Consider the following 17,871-nt stretch of genomic DNA (forward strand, 5'->3'; position numbering starts at 1 on the left):
GTCAGGTCTTTGCCGAGTCACTGGTCAAATATGTGCCTGCAGGAGGCAGACTCCGAGCTCAGCATCTCTGCCAGCACGCGTGATTCCTGGAGCTGATGATCATGACAGGCAGGGTACAGCACGGGTTGGGGAGAAGTCGTTTGTGGCTCAAGAGGTTGAGGCTGGCTGGTGGTGCTGGAGACGGGGAAGGTGCGTGTGGTGTGTGCAGCTCCAGGGCTCAGGCCTTGTTTACTTAGGAACAGAGGCTGCTGGGCTCAGGGTGAGTCAATCTCTGAGATTCCGCCCACTCGGGCCGCCATTGGTGCCTGGCCCCACAGGCCACTGAGCCTGCTGTCTGCTTCCAGGGGTATGGAGTTGGCCAGGGGTTTCAGGGAGGGGGTGAGTCAAGGAAAGTGGGGTTTACGGTGCTCCATATGGAGGAGTCAGCAGACCTAGATCTGGTCTAGACTGTGTTGATGCAAACTTTCATTTTACCCCTTTGGACCTCAGTTTCTTTATCCGTGAAATGAGGGTATTACACGAGAATCTTTTTGGAGGTGGCGGTGTTTTTAACATGGGGTCTTTCCTAGGTGTTCATAGAGACAGGGTTTGAAACACTTCCCAGAAGGAGTGGAAGGGCTGGAGATGCAGTGAAGGTGGTTGATGCAGACTCCTCAGGTGACTACCCAGAGGCTTGTGGGAGGTGGGGCACATGGGTGCTGCTGGCCAGGCTTGCTGTGCTGTGGAGGGCAGGGTGGGAAGCTGGCCTAAGGGACTGCTCTGGGAAAGTGCTCCTTCTGTCTGGCCCTAAATCTAGGTTGGGACTGTGGACTTGGGGGAGGGCATCTATTCCAGGATATACTTCTTGAGTCAAAAGTTTTTTGTTTTTTTTTTTTTTTTGTATTTAGACTTTTTTCTCATGTGGTTATGACCTATTAAAAAATTAAATTAAAATTTTAAGAAGATAATGAGAGAAAAGGAAATAAAAACAAGAAACAAAGATCTCAGAACTTCCCGTTACATTTTGGCCTTTTTATCTTAAGTCAGTCTTAAGAAACCTAAAATAAAACACATAGAGGAGAAGCCAAGGGTCCCGGACCCGACAACGAGTGGTTGGGACAGTGGCCTAGCTTCTGCATGGCCGCTTCAGTGCCAGACGTCCACTGCTACTCCAGAGCCGCATGGGCGGGAACCCCTGGAGCTAAGGGGGTACATGGGCGGGAACCCCAGGAGCTAAGGGGGTACGCTGTGCGAGCTGGTAAATAGAATGGAGAGTTGTAAAAAGATCTATATTTCCCCAAAGCATGACTGCTTGCCACTTTGCAGGACATTTACCTGGCTTAATAATAACTCTGAACCCACCCCAGTGTTGTGGAGTGACAGGGATTCAGGCAAGTATTCAGGTGGGAGGGGAAGGAATTGATTAGTAGCTGTCAGATCACACACACATGGTTCTTGTCACATTTGCTGGCTCATTTGGTCCTTTGCAGGCAGGTGGTATTAGCCTGTCATCGATGACACTGAGCCAAGAAAAGGTCTCCCAAGACCTGACTGCTTGCCCTGGCTGACTTGGGGTCTCCCACCTCGCTCTCCTGACCCCAGCTGCCATTTTCCTGGGATCTGAGCAACGGGTGGTGCGGGATGGGAGTCTAGGAGCGTGGTCGTGGGCAGCAAAGGCTTATCTCTCAGGGCCTTTACTTCTCTGTACATTTGAGAACAGAAATCTCAGAATGTCCAGATTCTTCTATTCTCTGATTTTTTTTTTTTTCTTTTTTCTTTAGCTTCTTGGATGTCTTGTGAGAGCTGGCTTGCACTTCTTGACTGGGAAGCCAGCCACTCACTGTGTGTTCCTGGAGTGGTTTTCCTCTATGTGGAAGCTTCTGGAATGTGTGGTGCTTTAAACCATTTTTATTCCTCTATAGGGCACTTCATGCATGTAGGTACTGGCATGTATCTGCTGCGTGTAGCTCACTTAGAGATGAGGCCTCACTGTGGAAGCCTTGAAATTTTTCCAACACATTTGTAAAGGATGCCCAGAGCTTTGCCTGGCACACATGCTGTGTATATGTTACCTGTTTGCCGACTAATGCGCAGCACCTGCTAGAAGCACTGGCTAGCACACCATGCAGTCAGACAGTAGACACGCGGGCTTCCACTCGGAATCCTTGTGATGGTTAAGTAGGTCTTACCCATGCAGAGGAGGGCAGGGGAGAAAAGTTGATGGTGTCAGGTTTCCTTGAATCCCATTCTTTTTTTTTTTCTTTTCAGTACAGGGGACTGAACCCAGGGGCATTTTACCTCCAGGCTACATCTCCAGGCTTTTTTATTTTTTAGTTTTTTATTGTGAAATAGAAGAAGAGGGTCTTGCTAAGTTGTTGAGGCTAGCCTCCAACCTGATCCTCCTGTCATGGCCTCCCAAGTACTGGGATTGCAGGTATGTGTCACTGTGTTTGGCTACTCTCATTCTCTTAAAAGGCTGTTCAACTTCTTGGCCATTTAGCTCTTTATTTTTATATTTTATTTTATTTTAATTTTTTGGTGGTACTGGGGATGGAACCCTTCTACCTCCAGGCTACACTCCCAGACCACCATATATATATATATATATATATATATATTTTTTTTTTTTTTTTTTTTTTTTTTTTTGGAAACAGGATCTCTTAACCTCGAACTTGCACGATTCTCCTGTCTCCGTCTTCCAAGCACGGGGATTACAGGTGCGCGCCACTACGTCCGGCCAGTTAGTTCTTTAAATGACCTTTATTTGAATAGACCCAGAACTGATATGAAGGGATGAAGAGGTGTGTATTTACAGCAGACTGGTCGTGATAGTTTAGACTTTTTCTGGGGGTGTTTTCTTAGGAACCATTGAGGTTGGAAGGGGCAGCATGCACATAGGTCCTAAATGGCTGTCCATTTGCATTCCTTGAATGCAGCTTCGTCTCTAGATAAGTCTTGTGATGGAGAAGCATAGAGGAACAGTCTTGGTGGTAGAAGTCTTCAATAGCCTCTTCTGTGAAAACCTGTCATGTTGGACCTGGTTCTTTCTCTTTACCTGGAGGACAGAAAAGAGGATGGACCACACTTGCAGCAGGGAGGAGGATTTAGGTAGACTTTAGGGAAAGCCATGCTTCACCGTGACTGCGGGTCCCGGGAAGAGGAAGCTCATTGGAGGGAAGGAGCCCGGATGTTCTTGACAGGGTCTGTCTAGTCCTGAGGCTGCGGAACTTTGAGACAGTCCTTGAAGCAGCATAGGTTTGGGTATCAGGAGCTAGACTGAGTTCCTTGACTCTACCCTCTATCTTCCCCTACTGCCTTTGAGACGGCTCTAATCAAGGAAATTTGGGGGTGGAGGGGGGTCAGTGTGGGCATGGAACCTGGAGCTTTAGTCCATTTTCCTTTGTGGAAATAACTCTTGGGACTGGTCTTATTGGAACTGACATTTGCATATAAAGGATGGAGAAAGGCATGATGTTCCCTATCCCTTCCAAGAAAGAGCCCTGAACTGCTCTGATTGTGTATTTGTATCATAATCACTACCCACCCCTGCTAATTCCTCCTCGCACTTAGAGACCTTCGGCAGGTGTTGGAGGTGGGTGGCTGGGTGGATGAGGTGGGGCCAGACATGATGGGGCCAGAAGATAGGAGAAAAGGTATATCTCTGGCCTATAGCCCTAGAGCCACAGGAATGGCCTGTGATGTCAAAGACTCAGGTGTGTGTTTAAATGGGAATACTACTTAGAGATTACCCAAGGTCTGAAATAAATCAGTTAGTGGCTAAATGAGAGTTATATTAAGTGTGGAAAATACATATATCCTTTTGTGTTATTGCCAGGTACAGATTTAGCTTCCAAAGGCCTGGCAGGCTGGGGAGGGGAGGAGGGGGACCCTGTTGGTAAGATCATTTTTATTTTGTATTGACGTTTTGCTTCTTTTCTTTTCTGTCTTCTACTCTCAATTATTTCTTAGGTATACACAAATATAATCTTCCCTAAGTATCTATGGGGATTGAACACCAACATCTATAGAGGCTCAAGTCCTTTCTACTAAATGGTATAATGTTTGAGCTGGGCATGGTGGCCTAATCCTATAATTCCAGTACTTGGAGGGCTGAGACAGAAGGGTTTATGGGGTCAAGACCAGCCTCAGTCACTTAGCATGGCCCTTAGTAACTTATTGAGACCCTGTTTCAAAATAAAAAAAAAAAAAGGGGCCAGTTGTGTAGCTTGGAGGTAGAATACCCTTAGGTTCAATCCCCATTAGTAAAAAAAGAAAAGCCTAATGTTTTTATTTAATGTATGTATAACATTCCATATACTTTAAAATATCTCTAAATTACTTATGATACTTAATACAGTGTAAATTCTCTAAATAGTTGTTATGCTGTATTGTTTAGCTATAAAAAGGCTGTTTATAAAGCCGAGCGTGGTGGTGCACGCTTGTAATCCCAGCGCTTGGGAGGCTGAGACAGGAGGATCGCACAGGTTCGAAGCCAGCCTCAGCTACTGAGTGAGACTCTTAGCAATTTAGTGAGACTCTGTTTCCAAATAAAATATAAAATAGGTCTGGGAGTGTAGCCTGGAGGTAGAAAAGCCCATGGGTTCCACCCCCATATCATAAAAAATAAAAAAATAAAAAAAGCCTGTTCATGTATAGTAAAGGCATAGTTGTTTTGTATGTATATTTTCAACCTGTATTGGAATCCAGGGATGTGGAACCTACAGAGACGGAGAGCCAATTGTATTTGTCCATGCAATCATGTTATCTCCTTGGAGCACAGTTTTTCCAGTGTCTCTGGTGTCAGTGAACGTGTGACTTGACTTCAATGTAAACAAGCCACTGCACGGAAGCATCTCTGGGCTGGGGGGTGGGCAGCTGCCTGTATACCCCTCCTCCCCAGGGTCCTGGTCAGGGTCACCCTGGTACCAGAGGAGATGAGAGTCAAGTTGGGCCAGCTTGGCCACACATCATGCATTGTACTGGGGATGGGGGTCGCTTAGGCACGCCAACCCCAGACCTTATTAACTGTTGCTTTTTTTCAGCTTGAACCTGGAGTAGTAGCCAGGAAGTCTTAGACTACATGACACCTTCCTAGATGAGAAGGACCAAAGAGAACAGCACAGACAGGGAAGAAGGGGACACTGGCTCCTGGCCACTGGCTGTTCTCCAAGACAGGTGAACTTTTATGTTAAAGGAACCACCCATTTACTTTTTGGCCCTAATAGAAGTTACTGGATTTTCTTACTCTTTTCCTTCTTCTCTCTCTCCTTCACCCTCCTCCTACACTCCCCCCCCCCGCCTCCTTCCCCAGCCTCCAAAGAATTTAATCTGCTGGACAACAAACAATACTGTTATAAAGCTTTGAAAACAAGAGGGCGAGGCCTCCTGACAAGGAGAAGGGCATGCCGGGTAACAGCCTGAGGGAGCGTGCCAGGCCCGAGATGGAGCCGGGCGAGTGCCCAGTTGGCTGGGTACCTGGGTGCCTGCCCCTGCCCAGCCCACTTGCTGTGCCACCCCTGGTCCAGAGGAAAAGGAACTGAAATTTAAAAAAGGGGGCAAAGACACTTAGAAAGGGGAAGTTGTACGCGTCCTCCTCTCTCTGATATGGGAATGCACTAGACTGTGAAACTTCCTCCTCCACCTCTTCTCCCTTCCCTCCCTCCTCCCACCAGCCCTCCCTCCTCCTCCTCTTCCTCCTCTTCCTCCTCCTCCTTCTCTTGCTACTCACTGTTCTTGAGACTGGCAGGCAGAGGTCCTGATAACAGAATGAGGCTGGAATAGCAATGGAGGCACAGCTACCAGCTGGGCCAGCCAGAGGGGAAGCGGGAGAGAAAGCAGGTTGGCAGTCGGCTGTGGACTCGGCCCCACCTCTGCGTAGCCCGGCCTCCCTCCCCCAGCTGGGGACCTGGAACCACCTCACATCACTGGGTGTGTCCCGTCCATGCGGTGTGCCCAGGTACCGGGCAGAGCTGTTCCTGGGAGGTTATTGGCTGCACCTCACTTCCTGGTTCCTGCCTTGGTCTGTTCTCCGGGGAGGACTCCGTCTATCCCTGGAGGTGCTCTGCCATCCTTGGCAGGGTCTGGGCGGGCGCTGGAGTTGCTCCTCGGGACACAGTGAGCTTGCCGTCCTGTGAGTGGCACCTGGTAGGACTCCTTGGCAGCTGAAGGAGGGGATGGCCCGCTCTGCCTGGGGAGAGGTGGGGGAGCCGGGCTCTGGAGCGTCTCTCTCCAACCTCCAGAGTGAGATCTCACCTGAGGCTGAGGTCCAGGCCTCCCTTCAAGTCTGTGCTTTCCAGGCCAGGCGGATGAGTGGGGAGTGAGGGGAGGCAGCCTTGGTGATTTTCTTTGGGCCTGTGAACAGCACCACGGGCATTGTGTTTGTGTAATAGGGCATAGGTGTGCTTGCTTTTCCTCTCATGGAAAGCTCCGGCTTCCTTGAAAGCAGTTCAGTTTTCTGCCCGTCCTTCCCATGAGAACTAAGCCCTTTCTGTCGGGGAACACAGAACATTGCTCCAGCCTTCCCTTGTCCCTTCTTCCCTCACAGCCCACCATCTCCAGCTGCTCCCCACCCCCATCATATCCCAGCGGCATGACTGCCACGGTACATCCTCCTCTCTAGCCAGAGATCCTGGACCCAGAACCTCAGAACCTCCATGCCCTGTCCTGAGCCAAGGAGCTTTTGAGACCCAGGTTTTGGTCAGTAGTGTTGAGGAAGGGACAAAATATCTTTTAGGGAACATAAGTCTCCGTACCTCTGACCCCAGGGCTGACCCCAGGGGAGCTGGAAGAACTGAGGCTTGGCCCAGGTGGGCTTTGGAAGGCTGTGACCTCTCGCTGTGTTACCTGAGTAGGTACTGGAGGGACCCAGTGGGTGTGGAGGAGGTTATTCTCACTTAAGGGTTCAGGGTCTAGGGAATACGGTGGCCCCTAGATGCTGAGTCCTCCTTTTGGGGGCTCTGGGTCAGTCAGCTCCAGGTCCCCCTCCACCCATGGTCCCTCAATACATACCCTTCATTTTATTACCCTTTCCTCTGATTCATTAACCACAGCTAGTTGGCAGCAGGCCCTACCCTGACAGCTAAAGACAAAATGTCCAGGACGCTGGGTCTGGGCTGGAGCGGAGAGTGACAGGAAGCTGGGCAGCCCTTCCAGTTCACACACACAATGGTCTGGGACTGTCTTAAGGGCAGGACGTTCCCCCTCCCCCCCCCCTTTTTTTTTCCAAAAAGGTCTTGCTAGGGCCCCCTTTCACCAAGATGAAGTTCTTCCTCAGTGCCAGGAACCCTGAAACCAGCATTCCCAGAGGCTAGAAGATGGACGGTCTGGGCTCAGCTTCCGGCACCCTCCCCCACTCTGGCTGGAACTTGCATCAGTCACGTAAGTAGCTGTGACTCAGCACCCAGCGCTGGGTCAGGAGGGAGAAGCTGCTGCCTTGGCAGGAAGCTTTCCACAGTCTGCTCTTGAACACATTATGGTAACGTGGAACAGGCGCACAGATGAGGTTCCTGGGGGCGAAGATCACTGGGTTCAGTAGGTTTGCTTATGGATTTCACAAACAAAGATCCCCTCTCCTTCCCATATTATTTCCTCCTATGTTATTTTGGGGGGGCATCATGCCGGGCATAAGGTATTTAGGACTTTAGAATAAAATAGAAGCTGTCTTTACAATTCTGGTCTCTTTTTAAACCAATGGCCCATGAAGTGTGTTTATCCCTCATCTGTGTTTAGTTTGACCAGTGAAAGGTGTTTTTTTTTTTTTTAATGTATCTGATTTTGTGTGCCTCTGGACAGAATATGGCCTCTCCAGGTCACTATAACTGCTGCACACTGTTGCTGCCCCTGTCTCAGTTTCCTGCCTGAACCCCCTGAGCATTTGCACATGTGTTGACTGGTCCACCCCAGCCACCCCTTTACCAATGAAGACAGGAGCTCCCTCCAGGGTGAGTGGCAGGTCCCTGTTCTCAGAGTTTGGGTCAAGCAAGGTTCTGATTCGCTGGGAGCTGACCTTTCCTCTACCCTTAGGTCCCGGCCTAGGCAGAGGAGGATCTTGGAAAGTAGAAAAGCCCCCAGATAGAATGCGGGCCACAAGCAGGCTGGGGCTGGAGTGTGGCTCCCCAGACCTCCTGTCTGCACAGTGGCACCTCTCAGGGTTAGCACACCCACTACCATGGGTGGGAGGTCTTCTTCCTAGGCAGCCCACTAGGCCCTTCCACACATCCAGGTTGCTTGGGCCCAGTAGGCCAAGACAGGAGAATCCCATCACTCTCACTGGACAGCAGAGCCCCTAGCAAGCTGCGTTTTGATGGGCTGCCTTCTTCTGGCGTGCTACCAGGGAGAAGCAGCCCCTGCCAGCCCTTATCATATCACCAGGCTGCTCCCAGCTAGTGAAGAACTACCAGCTTGTGTCAGAGAAGAATCGTGCTCATCTGGTTTTGAGAGAACCCTGTGTCTGTTGGAAGAGCTGAGACCCCAAGGACCCTTTGATCTTGTGAGATTGGAAGGGCAAAAGGTTTGAGTAGTAGTATCATTTTGTTTCCCCCCTCCTTTATTTTAGAGTGTTTAAAGTAATGCGTGGCTAATGGTTTCTTATCTCTCCTTCCAGACAACTGAGAGTTAGGTTTTCAGAATCCAAGAGTAGTCTTCAGCTCCCAAGCATCTCTCGATTCCCTCAGTGGTAGTTACTTCCCTGCTGGGTGCAAGGTAGACTCTGGGTGGTACTTTGATTCCTAGGTAGCAGGAGAGACATTACTTCAGTGTCACCCTGACAACCAAATGAGATAGACACATTCCAAGGAGAGAAGGACCTGGCCCCCCAGCAGGCTGACTGGACTTGGGGAAGGTGTGGGAGGCCTTCTTGTACCGAGATGGGAAGGTAGCTTAGGGAGAGAGGATGGAGAGATTCCCAGAGGGGCCAGCGCAGGCAGGGCCTGTGGCAGGAGGACGGGTGCTTTCAGAATCGCTACAGGACACTTGTGCTAAGGCATGTAGGAAGGAGTCAGTATTGCTTGCTAAAGGGAAGTGTGGCAGAAATGAAAAGCAGATAAGCTGAGACTAAATCTCATTCATCCCCCTCATTTTACAGGATTTGGACCTTTGCTATTAACTGTCATGTAATGCTTCTGACTTTAAAAACCTTGCTGTCACCTGATTTACAAAGCCCTGATGGGTGCACATGTCAATCCCTGTGTGCAGATCCGCCCCTTAGCCCTCACACTTGTGATCAAGGCCTTGGGAAGCCCCATAGTGGACCTCCAAGCCTGCTGTTGGTGTCAGATTTCTAGGGTGGCAACTTCCCCATTGGTAGTGGAATCAGTCTTGGGGAGGACTTCAGAGGTGTCAGAGGAGCCAAAGAGCAAGAGCAGGCTACCCCAAGTCACCTGACTTGCAGAACCGAAACCTCTCCCCCATCTCCATCCAAGAATGTGTTATAATCTGCATCATCTCACATCCATGCAAAGTATTGACCAGCTAAATACATCTCTCCCCCAGTCTTGCTCCAAGTTAAGTTCAAGAATTAAATGAGATAGTCAAGCAGGCAGCGGTGGGCAGAGGGCAGGATAATAGACAGAATCCATAGAGTTAGCTCTAGGATCTGCATCTACTGATCATGTGACTTCATACAAGTTACTTATCCTCATCAAGGATCAGTTTCTTGGCCAGCAAAAATTGGAACAATTCCTGCTTCACAGGGCTGTGGTGAGAATTAGAAGGCACAACTCTTGATGTTAATATTTTATTTCTTCCTTTTCTTTGTAGCAACATATACTGTTATTGCCAGAAGCCATAAAAAAAGATAAGTTTCTGCCTCGAGGCATAAAGAATTGTCGGGAACCTAAAACATGGCTTTTTTTCTGTTTCTTCTTTCTCTGGGTTATAACGTCAGAGGAAGCACACATATTTTTTTGTCTTCAAATAGACAAAAAAACAGATATGAAGGAGGAAATCTGATTTGAAGCATAATCTGCAAATCTTATTTTAGGCGACTTGAAAACAAAACTCAATTTTTGTGTTAGAGAATTAGCTGCATAATTCAGTGATAGTTGTACTAGAGGTTAAATCATATTGTCAGTTAATGGGATCAGTTTAAAAAAATTATTGGTGCATTGTAATTATACATCATGCTGAAGTTCAGAGTGATGGAGACATACATGCACACAGCACTTGAGCTCTCCCATCTCCCACCCCACTCCCTTCCCTTTACCGTACACATACCGAGATTGGCATTGATGATTTTGTATATACACATAGTATCAGCTGAAGTCTTTCCTTATTCAGGTCTCTCTCCCCACCCACCTCCCTCCCCAGAGGGGTAACATTTGAAATGTTCTGATGCTTATGGGGTGGGAAGGAGGAACCCATGCTCTTTTTTAATAGGGCGCCTGGATGCATTGCCCGGCACCTGCAGCTCACCTTTGTGTAGTGGCTAGATGCTCGTAGACAGGTAGGCTGCGTGCTCCCCGAGGGTGTGAGTTATACATCTGGAAGCACTGTATATGCTGAAAAGTGTATAAATGTAAAGATTAATGTATTTTAATAAAGGCTTTGGCTATCTGATGTGATCCCATATAATAGTTTGTAGTGACTGGTTATGAAATAGAATACATGAGTTTTGTATTGCCCTCATATGTTTAAAGCCTCAGCCATGACTTTGATGTTGCTTTGAGCAGCACCATGTACCTCTGTGTCTTTCTCATGGGTCATTCTGTCACGTCACAAGTAGAACAACAAGAAGGCATTTCTCCCAGGGCCTTCGGAGGCTGGGTCTTCCGATCGCCTCTCTCCGCTTTCTTCAGTGAGATCCTCTTCTTCTGGAAGCTGGTTTCACATGGTGGCTTAGATTTTTCCATCTTTGTATCTAGCACCATTTGAAATCAGTGTTTTAGGAGTAAGAATTGCAGCTCGGAAAAAAGACTACAGAGGAATCGCTGCTCGTGGGACTGGTTCTTCTCTCCTTGAGCCTGTTTAAGAAGTCAAGGGAAGACTGGAAAAGCAAAACTCACTCGAGTATTCTGGGCTTGGGAGGGATGACAGTAGGGAGGGGTTTGTGTTTAAAATGAATGCACTGGCTTGAGCGGGGGATACTTTTTTCTGTTGATCACTAGCAACTGTCTCCAGCATTATTAGCATGTTGGGGCGCAGTTAACTGTGCTGTTCTGTTGGGTAATGATGGATTGGGTGTTGATTGTAATAGGGAAGGGCAGAGGGCTGTATACCTGGAGGACTGTTTGAACCACATCAACACTGTTCACCTGCTTCTCCCTGGAGTGTCAACTGAAATCAGACCTGCCACCTGCACGAAGGTGCAGACCAGAGGAGCACTGCTGGCCCATCTCTTACACAGGCTGACCGATTTCTCCTGGTGTTCAGAGTCTGTTTTTGTCTAGCACCATTTGAAATCGGTTATGATGTAGGGGGAAAAGCAGCAACCTCAAAGCCTCATGCCAAGTCTGATCAGCAGCAGCCTGTGGTTTCTTGGAAGACGGATGGGCAGAGAGTGGGGAAGATCACACTCTCCCTGCTAACTTCTTTAACTGTATTTATGATGTGTTAGCGCAAATATAAGAGATAATTTAATGGATTTTTAAAAACAAATCATTATAATTTATCTGATGTCCTCAGTTGCATTTTCTGAAATGTAGTACTGCTGTGAATCGTATAAATTGGTTGCTGTTAAATTTTCTTTCTGTTAAGAAGAGTCTGTTCATGCATTCTGACTTTAATAAATAATTAATTTACTGTATTCAATTTATCATGTCTATGTTTTTAATCTATTATTTTTCATTCATAATTCTATGATGATGAGAAGTGGGTCCTGAAAAATTAACTTGCTGTTCAGATCTGTCTACCTTCCTCACAAGGAATCTGAAGTAGGTTACAGCAGGCAGACATTAAAAATGAAGCTCATTAAGACAAAAATGAGATCCTATGAGCCAAGAAATAAAAAGAGAAGATACAAGGGAAGACTAGAAATAGTGATGATCTAGGCAAATGGATTTTTTTTTTGTTTGTTTCTTTTTTGTAACTGGGAATTGAACCAGGGACATTTTATCTCCAAACTAGACTTTCAGCCTTATTTTTTATTTTTGTTTTGAAACAGTCTCACCAAGTTGCTGAGACTAGACTCAAACTTGTGATCCTCCTGTCTCAGCTTCTCAAATGCTGGCGTTCCAGGCATGTTTCACCAGGCCCAGCGGACATTACTTACTGAATTGGAAAATCTCCTTGGTGCCAGGTAAATTGCATGGCTCCATTGCCTGTCATTGTTTCTATGGGAAGCTCTTTCTTAACATAATGTCACATGTTCCTTAAAGGGAAACAACAATAATTTCAGTCACATTAAAACAGATGGAATTCTACTTTGTGCTGTTAGTTTATATCAACCCTTGAAGACAGGGCAAGCCAATATTGTAAAGCTATTCAGAGATTAGCCAGATTTGACTGCATAGGGGATCATGCTTGGAAAACATTCTGGAAGGAAGGCAGTGGTCCCTTAATTAAGCTTTTCTCACAGGAAGTGCATGGCTGACTGTGAACTACCTGCAGTACAATTATTTCAAGCCAGTGAGTCTCAATAAATGATGGTGAGTCTTCCACCTAGGAAGCCTTTTCTAAGCCCACATCCTTCCAGTCTTTCCCCAGATGGCTGCCCTGCCCAGCCTAGGTGGAGGGTGGATGGATGCAGTGTGTCCTGTGGCTGCAGAGCTATTTCAGGTTGAAGACTCCATTTTTTGGGGGGTGGGGGTGGTCCTGGGGATTGAACCCAGGGGGCATTTTACCTCCAAGTTACACCTCCAGTCCTATTTCTAAAAGTTTTATTTTGAAACAGGGTCTTACTAAGTTGCAGAGGGCCTTACGAAATAGCTGAGGCTGGTTGCGAACCTGTGATCCTTTTGGCCCAGCCTCCCAAGGATTGAGATTACCAGTGTGTGCCACCATACCTGGCTGAAGACTCCATCTTCTAACCCCGTGGGTGTGGTGATGGGAATAGTGAAGACTCTGCATTGCATTCTTATTTCCTTCCCTGTTTAAGTAGGCTGCAGCTGAACCTGCAGGTATTGGGTCTGTTGTATTAACAAACACATTAAACATTTAAATTCATCTACCATGTCCCAAGCTTCAAATCTACTTGTATTGCAAATACAAGTTAGGCTGGAGTCTGCCCCCAGGTAACCCTGATTCTAGTCCTTAAGTGAGTGAGTGCGTGCTTGAAGATCAATCAGGTTTAGTATCAAAGCGCAAAACCATCTGAGATGGCTTTTCCATAAAAGAAGAAGCAAAACGGAACTGGGATACCTCAAATACGATTATTTTGTTTTAACCCTGTGGCTGCTTACAGCCTTTTGCCTAAAGTTGACATTCTGAGGTAGTTTTTCATAATCAACTAGTAATTAATGCAGAATTTTTTGTGTGGTAACACCAGCTTGAATTAGGTTTATGAGACCGTGCTATCAACCCAGTGTAGAAAATGCTTTGTTAAAGCATTTTTTAAGTTTAACCAGATTTTTTTTTTTTTTTTTTTTTTTTTTTGGTGGTACTGGGGTTCCTGGAAACCCTTCTACCTCTGGGCTACACTCCCAGACCTATTTTTATGTTTTTATTTGGAAACGGGGTCTCTTAAGCCAGCGAGGCTGGCTTCGAACCTGCATGATCCTCCTGTCTCCGCCTCCCAAGCGCGGGGATTACAAGCGTGCGCCACCACGCCCGGCAAAGTTTAACCAGATTTTTAATTTTTTTAAAAAATATTTTTGGTACTGGGGATTGAACCCAGCAGCATTCTACCTCTGAGCTAGAGCCCCCGGTCCTATTTTTTATTTTGAAAGAGGGTCTTGCTGAGTTGCTGGAACTGTCTGGAAACTGATCCTCTTGTTTCATCTTCCCAAGTACCAGGATTACAGGCATATGCCATCAGGCCTGGCTACCAGATTTTTTTTTTTAACTATAAATTTGTAAATGATGAGGAAGTATTAGACGGTACACTCAAACCTCATGGAAAATAATGACCATCTGTGGAAGTAAATGATAAGACGCCCTATTAATAGGAATTATTGAGACAAGTCAAATCTTTGACTAATTTAACAAAACAAATGGGTTAAATCTAGACCCATGTCAGCCGGTGTAAGACCCTGGTCCAGGCCTTCATTTTGACACGAGTGTATAGCCAGTATTATCTAGCACTAGTGTGTTCACACTTTGGGGAGCCTGAGAGTTTTCTTTCAATACACAAAAAAGATCTGGGGCTCATTCTATTCCCCAGTAGTGCTTGCTTACTCTAGCTGCATCCTCCCATTATCTTTCAGTGAGAGGCCTTTACTGTCCCGGTCGGCTCTGGTTTAGCTGGTCTCGGGATGGAGACTATATGTCACTTTTTGTGTCATAGTTTCCATGTGTGGTTCTTGGTCAGAAGGCTTTTGTATTCAAAGTGTTTGGCTTTGGTTTTCTGGGGACGCTGTAACAAACAGCCACAGACCTGGTGTCTTGAAACAACACACATTTATATTTAACAGTTGTGGAGGTCAGAAGTCTGGAATTGGTTCCATTGGACTGAAATCAAGGTATTGGCAGCACCACATACCCTTCAAAAGTACAAGGAGAGAACAAGGTTTCTTGCCTTTCAGCGTCTGGAGCTGCCTTCTCTGGCTTGTGCCCCTTTCTTCCTCCTTCAAGGCCAGCAGCATCGCTTTTGCTTTAGTGGTTACACTGTCTGTAGCCCTAGTCAACTTCCCTCTGCCTGTCTCTTCTAAAGACCTTTGTGATTACATGTAGAGCCCCACCTGAACGAACTCCCCATTTCAAGATCCTTAAATAATATGCAAAGATCCTTTTGCCATATGTAGTGACATTCACAGGTTCCAATTATTAGTACTTGGGTATCTTTGGAGACTATTAGAAGGCTTACCACACACAGCAATGCCTGATACCTCCCCAGAGATGTAAAACCTCATTTGCTTTTAAAAAAGATCTCCCATGTGATTTACCTGCCCACTGAAATTTAAGCAGCAGGGTGCTGTTGAATTCTATCCAAGGAATTCATCAATTATAGAGGCCCAAATCAAATGCTGAGGCTGGCCTTGAATCTGCAATCCTCTTGTCTCAGCCTTCCAAGTTCTGAGATTACAGGCATGTGTCACCATTCCCAGTTCAAATACCTACTTAAGGAATATTTTTTCTAGAGTCTTTGCATTTAGAAGTGGATAATCAGATGACATAATTTTTCTAAACACCATATATAAGTGCTTATGTAAGCACAAGAAGTCCACTGAATTCTCAGAAGCCCTAAGTTCCTGGGTAGCTTGGTACAGAATTTTACCACTGCAACATACACTTATAGTTCATTTTTGTAAAAGCCACACAAAGTGTCTTTTATCAGTGGCACATATGCACATGTTTTCTTGGGCTTTCCACAGTCAAGTCAGAAACCAGTGTTATTACCCTTGTGGCAAAATTTGTTCACCTGCTAAAAGTGAGGGGAAAGATCATTTATTGAAAGCAGATCCCCTCTTAATTAGATTTCCCCAGTACTTAAGCAGTAAGGAACAGAGTTTAAACCCTTAAAAGTATTTCCCAAAAGGAGAAGAGAGCTAGCTACAAACGGGATTCAAAATGAAATTAAAAATGGCTTCTGAGAACCGCAGCCATGACAAGGTTCAGGTGAGGCAGGATTGGCCAATGCCCGAACAGTCCACAGGAGGGCAGCAGCACCATGATCTGCAAAGGCTTAGGCTTCTCCGTGTAACCTTTTCTGGAAGAGCTTAGGAATTCTGAGAACAAGGTAGATAGCTTATGTACAGTCACTCAATTCTACACCATTTCTAGAACCCAGTGGTCTCTAAGTCCTGTTCTTAAAATATGCAAAAAAACGCCTCATTCTTGGTTAAAATGTTAGCTGCCAGGCATTACTGAATTCTAGAATAACAAGACTTGCTTTTTTCACTTAAACCCAAATAGCTACTTTAGGATGCATTTTCAGATTCTTTCCAGTCCCACACATCATGTATCTTTAGCATTCTTTGAAGGGCTCTTATTATTAGTCACCTTAAAAGCTTTCCCTGTCTATTTTGTGCCAATTAAAAAGAAAACTTTAGCCGGGTGTGGAGGTGCACGCTTGTAATCCCCATGCTTGGGAGGCTGAGACAGGAGGATCCCACAGGTTCGAAGCCAGCCTCAGCTACTTAGTGAGGCTCTCAGCAACTTAGAGAGACCCGGTTTCCAAATAAAGTAAAAAATAGGTCTGGGAGTATAGCCTGGAGGTAGAAAATCTCCTGGGTTCCACCCCAGTACCAATAAATAAATAAATAAATAAATAAATAAATAAATAAATAAAATTTTTCTGATTTTTTTATAGGCAGAGTTAAAATCATGGTTTTCTTTCGTAAGTGTAAACCTTTACCTTCTCTATAAGTTTACATGGAGAACCTGTCAGGCTTGAGAATTCTTATGCAGAAGTTTTCAGCCTCAGCTGTACATTAGTATCGCTTGGGACACTAAAAAAAAAAAAAAAGTCCTATGCCCAGGCTGCATCCCACATCAATTACGTGAGAACCTCTGGGGTGGGGCCCAGGTGTTGGCAAAGCTCCCAGGTGATTCCGTTGTGCAGCCATGGTTGAGAAACACCATGACTTGACCTGAGAGATTTAGCAGTCCGATTTAATCCAAACATGCAAAGGTAGCAAGAATGATTTCTGAATAAACAAAACCAAACTTTATCACACAAATCAATTTTTCTGTTTTAGTTGTTGCAACTTGGGCTTTTGTTTCATCCTCCATAAGCCCTAAAGTAATGTGGAAGATAAGTCTTCTGATACTCAGTGTAAGATACTTAAGTGTGACTAACTCAAGGTTAGGTAGTAATAGTTAGCAGAGATGCACAGAAGCCAGGCGTAGCTTCATGGAACGGGTAATATTTGACCTGAGCCTTGGAAGATTCATAAGGATCTTGATAGCGGGCCTTTCACGCAGCAGTGGATTGGGAAGAGAGCAGAAAGCACAAAGCAAATGGTCTGGCTTGACTGAGAGTAAGTTATTAGAAGAAATGGAAGCTGGGCATGATGACCCATGACTGTAATCCTGGTACTTGGGAGGCAGAGACAGGAAGATCACAGGTTCAAAGCCATCTCATCAACTTACCACGGTTTTCAGCAACTTAGCAAGACCCTGTTTGCAAATAAAAAATAAACTATGTAACTAACCCAAATATATACATAATGGAACTGAGCGAAAAAGCTTGGGAAGAAAAGTTATAATGGTAGAAGGTCTTCGGGTACTGTGCCAAGATATTTGGACTTAACATTTGAGCAGGAAAGAGGTGTCATGGGTTGAGAGTGAAGCTTAAAGACAGGGAAGGGTCTGAGATGTGAGAAACAGGAGAGGAGTTAGGGATGAGGCCCAATTAGGAACATGCTCTGATTAGAGATAACACACTAGAAATAAACACAGCATCACAATAAGGCCTCTCCAAATGTACACATTTATATTTGCCAGATGTGAGATAGTTTTTAAAAAAAGGAACCGCAAAAGGCCTTCATACTTAAGATTTCTCTTTTTATTGCACATTTTAAAAATATTTTAAATTCATATATTTCCCCCCTGCCATTTAAACAAACTTTTTTTAAAGAAAACTGTTTTCCCCATCTATTTAAATGACAAATTATTTAACAAAAATATATACCTATACATATATCAGTCTCAAATATAAATATTGAAAAAATTTAACTCCACTGGAGAAATTTCTAAGCATAAAATATTTGATTAAAAATCGACTTCAGTTAGGTAAAAAAAAATAGTAGTCATTTCTCTAAACAATTGTTGCATTCTTGGAAAATACGTGAAAATGAGTATAAGTTTCAATTTTGCGCCTAACTCAGAATTCTTATTTCTGCTCAGATGTTATCTTTC

This window comes from Muscardinus avellanarius, assembly GCF_963383645.1.
Source record: "Muscardinus avellanarius genome assembly, chromosome: 7".
In the NCBI taxonomy this organism is placed as follows: Eukaryota; Metazoa; Chordata; class Mammalia; order Rodentia; family Gliridae; genus Muscardinus; species Muscardinus avellanarius.